Consider the following 7,907-nt stretch of genomic DNA (forward strand, 5'->3'; position numbering starts at 1 on the left):
CCGCCGCGGGCCGGCACCGCAGGTGAGCGGGAGGGACGGGGGGGACACCGGGACCGGGGACGGGGCGGGGGAACCGGAGCGGGACCCCGCTGGAAGGGCGAGCGCCTGCCGCCTCTCCCCCCCTCCGCCCGCTGCCGGGAGCGGGGGGTCGCGCTGTGTCTGCTCTCCGCGGCAAATCCCAGTCGCTCCTCGGGCTCCTTTAACAAACTGTATTTATGGAAATGGGGTGCGTTAGGAGGCGGTAATCGGTGGGGTTTGGGGTCAGCCCCCGGCGCCGTACACCCCCGCAGGGGATGCGCTGGCGGCAGCGCTCCTCCCGGGGCGGGCGGATGGCAGCCGTCCTTCTTCTTTGGCCGGGAAGCGAACGGCTCCCACTCGTGTCCCCGGCTGACCGGGGTGCTGGGGGGCCCCGGCGCCGTACACCCCCGCAGGGGATGCGCTGGCGGCAGCGCTCCTCCCGGGGCGGGCGGATGGCAGCCGTCCTTCTTCTTTGGCCGGGAAGCGAACGGCTCCCACTCGTGTCCCCGGCTGACCGGGGTGCTGGGGGGGCTCTGGTCCTACCGGGGTATCTCCCCGGTGCTCACCCGGGAGGTTCGGTACGTTGTCACTGTGATTAGAGTCACCCAGAGATTGGTACATGCTTGGCAACATCTGGGCATCCGTGCCTCCTCTGGCACTGGATTAGTCACTGCCAGCGGTGTGTGTCTACCAGGAGTTGGCTTCGGGTTGTGTGTTTTGGCAGGGCATGAGGAAGTCTTCTAAGAGCTTTTAACACCTAAGTGTGGCGTGCTCTACGTGCTGGAGATGGGAACCTGAAAGTAGAGAAAATAGAATGTAGTGGCAGAGGGTTGTCAGATGTATGGCATATTGTTTTTTGTTTTCATCAGCAAGATGCACTTGGGTTTCTGGTATTGCCAACTCACGGGAGCAGTTGAAAAAGACTAATTTCAGCAACCTTTCAGTTTATCACAACTTCCTCCATCTCCCAAGCTATGCCCACGTTAGCAGTAACAGCAAAAGCACAAAGATCCCAAACTACTTTGCCAGCATTTAGTAATTGCAACATCCTTCATGAGAGATACTTGTGCATCTGAGAAAACTGAAACATAGAGTTAGTTGTTTGAAGTCACTCATCAAACAGTTGTCAGGGTCGAGAATGGAACTTAGCAAGTTGTTTTCAAGCTCTTACTTTAACCACTAAATATACTGTTTCCCCCTAGATGCTTCCTCAGACAGCGCTGAAAGCACAGTTGATTGACTGTGAACTTGCCTAAAAGGCTGCTTGAAAGTTTCCACCAGAGCGAGGTTCTTGATACCCTCCTGTCAGATGCTTTTCTTACTCCCTGATGTTCTTCTGCCTCTCTCTAGTGATATTGTTTTACTTCCAGAATGAGGTATGCCTTTACGTTTCCATTTCTCTTTGGTTGCTTTACCTGCATGTTTTTTCCTCCCTCTGGCTATTACTTGTGGTTGGATGTAAGGTCCTGCTGAGCTTGAATGATGGTTTATTGCTCTGATGCTCTTTCTGTGGTTGCTCTGGAGCTGGGAGCCCCACAGAACTGCAGCCTGGTTTTATCGCCACGTGTACGTTCTGCTTTCCTATCTCTTTCCTTGCTGACAACCCCTTTCATCATCAGCCCTGCACACAAACGAGGTTAGCTCCAGTTCAGATTGCATTAGTGTAGTTCTGCTTCCCATTACTTTTCTCTGTGAGCCTGTTTTATGGGGGTGTGCATGTGCAAGGCGGGTACTGAGCAACATAAATGCTCAAAGTAAAGGAGCCTGTGTTTCATAAAGAGGGAAGGGCACAAGCCAAGGGATGCTTTGGATCCAGTGGTTGTTCAAAGCCTGGTCCTTGTAGTCTCCACATAACTAGAACACTTCCTTGGAAGGTGGGAAAATCCTTGGTTCTCGGCTGATGTTTTGATGCATAGAAGATGCTGACTTTGGTACTTAAATGCTGGTTTATATCAGCCCCTCTGGTAGAGAACGGGATGCTCTGTGGTGTTTTAGAGGCCTGAAAGGTTACATGTGTGCATTTTCATCCCTTGCCCCAGTCATTCCGGACAGATTCCATTGTACATCTACCTCAGCCTAATGGTTTGTGTAGCAAAGCAAAATAGGGAATAAAGGTGATTAATTAGGGGCTTAGAAGTATCTCATAAAAGGAATTATTGACCCAATGTAACTGTGTGTCTACTGTGTGGGGTTGGATGAACAGCAAACTACTGTTGAAAGAATGAGTGAATGGGTGCAGGGCATTGTGTGGCAGGATATGAGAGATCAGTGGGCAAAACAGAAGCTGGTAATATGCAAAAACCTTTATTTCATTTTTACGTTTGGTAGAGGTGGAAGTCATTATTATGGTAAACTAAATAAAGGAGATTAAAATGTTCTTAACTAGGGTTTGAAATGAACCCTGAAAATATAAAAGCCTTGGTTTTTGGGGTTGTTCAGTACTCCATGCCTTTTCAGGGGATCCTAGTTTTTTTCGTACTTAGCTCATGGGCCAAGCCTTACACTGGTGTGTATGTGTTGAAGGAGGAACCAGAGACAATTAGAGCTCTGGTGCAACTCAGGCCCATGCTGAAGGTGCAACACCATCCCAGGAACTGAAGGAGAGCAGTGATGGCCCGACAGCACGGTTGGGACACCGACCCATGTTTTACAGGAAGCTTAATGGAAGTTGTAAAGGAAACACTTCTGTTGACACGAGAGCAAAATCTATCCTATTAATGTCCCCTGCAAAATGAATTATATTTGCTGGTGATCAAGAAGGCAGCAAAGCCATTCTGCTGGCATAAAAGGCTGCTGCTAGGCGAGTGTCCAAGCTCAGAGTCCCTGTTGGTGGCAGTCTGCAGGTGGGGGCTGGGGGTTCTCCATCCAGTTTGCCATGGATCTGGGAGGGTGGCTCCAGCATGGAGTCTGACCCGCTGTGTTGGAGGTCCCTGCTCAGCTGGGGCAGCATGGCAGGCACTCACACCTCTGCGGGCCGGCAGTCCCCGAGGCTGTTTCTAGCACCTCTCAGCAGCATGTGTTCATTTTTAGACGAATAAAGAGCTGGGTTGTCAGTACTTGTCAGCAGGCAGGGCTGCAAAGGCCAGTCTTACTATGAGCTTCTGTTGGCTGCATCCACATCACAGGACCAGAGCCTGAATTGGGATTTTTTTTATATTATGCCACAAGGGAAGCAGATACAGCGTGTTTTTTTCTGTGTGATTAAGTGAAGGGGGGAGTCCTCCTACAAAACCCCCACATATGGTCACAGTTTGACTTGCTTCTGTGTCTCTGGAGACACGCTTACCTGCTGCGGGAGTTTTCCCAGTCTCTTCTTGGAAGCTGGTACCTGGGTGTGAGTGGGACCGTCCCCCCCCTGTAAGGGGGGAGTCCTACAAAACCCCCACATATGGTCACAGTTTGACTTGCTTCTGTGTCTCTGGAGACACGCTTACCTGCTGCGGGAGTTTTCCCAGTCTCTTCTTGGAGGGGAATTTGTGGGTTAATTTTACAATCTCTCACTGTTCAAGTGACTCACCCGCAGTGTACAGCGGACCTGTTTTATTTACTCCACAACCCCCACCAACAAAGCAATCCCAAGCTTGAAACCCCTCCAGAACACTCACTGAAATGGGTCTGCACCTGGAAAAGCTTGGGGTCAGTTCAAACCCACCAAGTGTATTGATTGTGTGTAAAGACATGTCAAACGTGTGTGTACATAAAAATTCCCGTGGTGTCCTCCCCCAGCAAAGCTGATGCCCGCAATGAAAGTGACTTCCTGCTGTCTCCCACGCGGCACACATCACCTGTGAGCTCTGCGCCGCTCGCTTCTTATAAACTTGAAAGGTATTTTTGTAGTCCTGGGGTTTAGTAATTTTGTAATCTGTTTGTGGGCGTTAGAGCTTCCGTGTCTGTCTAACGCTGCAGCCTCACAGAGGTTTGTGGAACGCTACTCCATGTGTGATCTTGCTAACTTGCTGCTTTTTTTTCCTCTCTTTTTTGTTGGTTTTTTTTTTTTCCCCCTCTCAATAGCAGTTGTGTGTTGTAAACACCGGAGCTGTGGCTGCTAAACTTCATCAGAGGAGATTTGTGTTAGTGTGTTTTGTGTTGACTGCTGGGCTTGTTAAATACTGAGTGGGTAATTTCCAATGTGTCTGTTACACTCTGCATAAATTTGCCTTTATGTGCAACTATGTGTTCCTCAGGGTGTGTGAACTCAAAACATATGCTCCCTCCTATTACCGGCGTTGTGCCTGTGTTGGTAATTTGGCATCCAGTAACACTGGGGTTTTATGTTCTGTCCCGACAGACTGGTGTGTGGACTAGTCCCATGTGCATATCAGCTTTGGCTTGTCCATCCCTCCTCTTTGGGAAAAATACACGTTTATTACCCTCACACTAATTAATGTAAGGGGAAACCTTAGGGAGGGCAAAGCAGCCTGCAGCTTTCCTGCAGAGTAATGAGTTGAGGCAAAGCGGGGAGAGGAAGCTGAGGATTTGCTTTCATCTGAAACTTGGAATTTTGTCTCATGCTTGTTTTCCTCCACCTCTCCCTTTGACCAGTGATGAAGAGCTCTGGGCATTGTAAGATGGGTTTGTTGCCCATATGACTCTGAGAAAGGAAGGGATCAGTACCAATGGATGCATGTTTTCTGACTGCTCCCCTAGGAAATGACTCCATATCTCAAAATCACTGAGGGGTTATGGGGCACTTGGCCCCTACGTGGAGTTTTTGCTGCTCGCTGGGCTGGTCTGAACCAGAGGAAGGGGTCAGCACAGAGTTGGGTCTGTGTGTATTTCATTCCTAGTTTCCTGTGAAGGTCTGTCTTGCACAGATTTTTATTTCCCCTTTACAAAAATATTCCACAGGGCAGAAATACATGTGAAGAGGGGAGTACACTTGAATTCTCTGGGAATCGTGGGGAATAGCTCCATGTTTGGACCCATGGAAATCTATTGTCAGGCTCGTGCTTGATGCTTTGGGACCTGCATGGTGTGACAACATGCATTTCTCTTTCTCTGACGTGCTGTGAGAAGTCCAAAGCCATGCTGTTTGAGAGCTTGTTTATCTGCAGACTGACAGAAGCAACTGTGATGGCCCCCCAGAGACGGCAGTCACAGCCCGTGCTGTGCACCAGCCAGTCCACACGCTGCTCATCCCACTGCTGGGCTCTCCTGTTGGGTTGGGGCTGGTGACCCCGCACATCTTTTTAGGGAGATCTGAGGTTCCCGTCAAATGTGCTTGCTTCTTTTGGGAAAAGGGCTTCCATTACTGCCTCCCTGTGGCTCTTTCTTTGGGACAGTCTTAGGAAACAACAGAATAACGTTTAGCCTGTGCGATACCCTTCCCTGCAGTCAGTAGGGCTGCGTGGCTTGTAGGGATCTTGGGTGTCCTACCCAAGCAAGTCCATACCACGGGGCACTTTTTAGGCCAGCCTTGTGTCCAAGCAGGCCAGGAGGAAAATTGCTGCCTGAGATAAATGAGGAGGTATTGGAGGCCATGCGTTTTCCTCAGATGTTCTGTGCTACCTCCATGAAGTTCACAGAACAATATACTTGGCCAGCATGAGGGCCAGGTCTTTACCTTGGGTGTACATGTCATCATGTTGGCCACCCAAGCATCCCATGCTGCTAAACTGTCTGGCAGAACACAGCAGAGTACCTGCCTTGCACTCGAAATGGGTGTTTGAGGGTTGTGGGAGATGTGGCTGGTGGAGGAGGAAGTAGTAGTATAGGAAGATGTAGGTGGGGGGATGCAGAGGTATTCTAGCAAGATGTTTTGGGGTATTTTGCAGTAGGAGGAACAAGGATTGAGGGTGTCTTATGGTAGGGAGTGGGCGGCTACAGTGCAGTGTTGATAAGCATGAATCTTTGATAGCCTGTGTACCTTCTAGAGGTTGGTTCTGTGGGTTTGCATCCCACTAAAACACAAACTTCTCTCTCACCCTTGCTTGCCCTAGCTTTGAGATATGCAAGTTGTGCTGTAAACTAATTTCTGTCAAGTGTGGGTTGATTAACTTGAACCTCAGGGTCAGAACCCTACCATAACGTGGGATTTTTACAAATAATCTCTCTGTCCACCAGGATGAAAGTCTGAGGTGATGTTGGGGCTTTTGGAAATTGGCAGCTACGATGGGGAATCCTGTTTTTTTTAAAGACTGCTGCAATGAAAGATAAAGAGTGTATCTCAAACAACCCCAGTAGCATAAACCCTGACAAAAAGGAGTGATGCTGCATTTCGCTGTTCACAAACAGCAAAATGACCCGGAGAAAAGAGAATTGTAATTACTTCTACTCATGAGGTCAAGATAGTGCAAACACGGTTACAGCCTGGAGAGCTCTGTTCCGATTTCCCAAGGCAATAGGGAAGATGAAAGTGGGGTGGTGCAGGAGTATTAATTAATCTGTGCAGAGCTGACTTCGTGTAAAAACTGTCACACGGGATCAGATCTAAGGTCCAACCAGTAGAACATTCTGAATTTAGCAGTGGGAAGGGGAGAGACTTGGTAAACGAAGTATTAGAGACATTGCAACTGCAGTTATTCTTCCTTTGGCATATCCACTCCGTTGGATATGCCAGGTTCTGTTGGAAAAATCCCCCCATTTGAGGAAATAATCAGTGAGTTTGGAAAGACAAGGTATTGAGCAACTTGAACTTGGCACTGTAGTGCTAATAGCTTAGATAAGATACATTGTGTCTGATGGGATGAGGCATCAGGTAGAAATCCTCAGCAGAAGGGAGCAGTTCAGCCACTGCTGTGAGTTCTGTCTCTGCTGGGCAGGAGAGTCCTGGTAGTTTGCAGCTTTTGTTGCCATTGGGAAAGGCTGAGGTAGCAGATATTCCAGAAACTTGCCAATTTTATTGTTAATGAGCAAAAGATGAAGGAAGCTTGTTTTGCTTTATTCAAATTTGTAAACCTTGCCTCCTCCCCTTTTTTACTTCCCTTCCTCTTAAGGCAGATGGGTGGTTTTGTGGTCTCTGTATCCGGTCTCTGTGTGATACAGCATGTGTGCTGAGGAAGCAGGACAGATAAAACATAGCTCATGTTTCTGGGAATCCTTACTGCTGATGGGGAAGTGTTGTGCTCCCAGGCCCTGGCAGATAAGATGCTGGGCTGAAGCGTAGGGCTGGCTCAGGAGAAGCTGCCAGCCAGTACTTGGGAGATTTGGGAGACCCCAATCTCCAGCAGCACGTTGCTCGTTTTTTTTTTTTCTAAATTTGTATTCTGACAGCTGTGAATGAGCAAATTTTTTTGCTGGTTTCATGGGCTCTGAGGTGAAGCGATATGGTTAGAATTGCTCAGGGCACGTGCAGGGCTGAATTTAGAACCAGCAGAGTCCGGAGGCTGAAGCCTTGGTTTCCACAGGGCTGTGTGAGCAGCCCCTGGGCTGCACGGCTGTCCTGCTGGAAAAACTCTCTGGTAAGCGAGAGGGAATTTAGGTGAGCTGGTGTCTCTGCTGAGGTGGTAGGAGGGAGTTAGCCACTTACCTGTCTCTTGCTAGGAGCTAATGCTGGCAGCTCCAAGCTCTTCCTGCACCTGGGGACACCACGCTGCCTGGTGTCTGTGGAGGAAGCTGGAGTTGTGTCCTGCTGCTTGTGGGCAAGTGGATGGAGCCGGGAGGGTTCCTCTCACTTTGGTGTTACATGTCTTTAAGAAAGAAACCATACAACGGGCTTCTGCTGAATGCCTTTTATTTTAGTGGTTCATGTGTGCACTTATCCTGTGTTTGAAAACAGCAGTTTGTACCTGAATAGGGTTCAGATTCTTTTTCTCCTATTTGCGTTCTTTGGACATACCGAGAATAAATTGTAGAGCCCTGCCAAGTGAAAGGATGCAGATGGAATTAACAAACCCATTTAGTTGCCTCAGCCTTAAATGCCATATTTCCTGTGCTTGGGGGGGGGGGGA

At 49.0% G+C, this 7,907-nt stretch overlaps 1 protein-coding gene across 2 annotated transcripts in view; it reads left to right on the forward strand.

Annotated features, from left to right (window-relative positions):
- The window catches only part of PIK3CD (phosphatidylinositol-4,5-bisphosphate 3-kinase, catalytic subunit delta), a 50,167-nt gene continuing 42,260 nt past the window's right edge, over nucleotides 1-7,907 (forward strand). For both annotated transcript variants that reach the window (XM_014941489.1, XM_014941488.1), the window contains exons 1-2: nucleotides 1-22; nucleotides 1,221-1,394. The gene's annotated coding sequence lies outside the window, so the exon portion shown is untranslated. The remainder of the gene's footprint in view (nucleotides 23-1,220; nucleotides 1,395-7,907) is intronic.

This window comes from Calidris pugnax, unplaced genomic scaffold, assembly GCF_001431845.1.
Source record: "Calidris pugnax isolate Ruff unplaced genomic scaffold, ASM143184v1 scaffold82, whole genome shotgun sequence".
Taxonomy (NCBI): domain Eukaryota; kingdom Metazoa; phylum Chordata; class Aves; order Charadriiformes; family Scolopacidae; genus Calidris; species Calidris pugnax.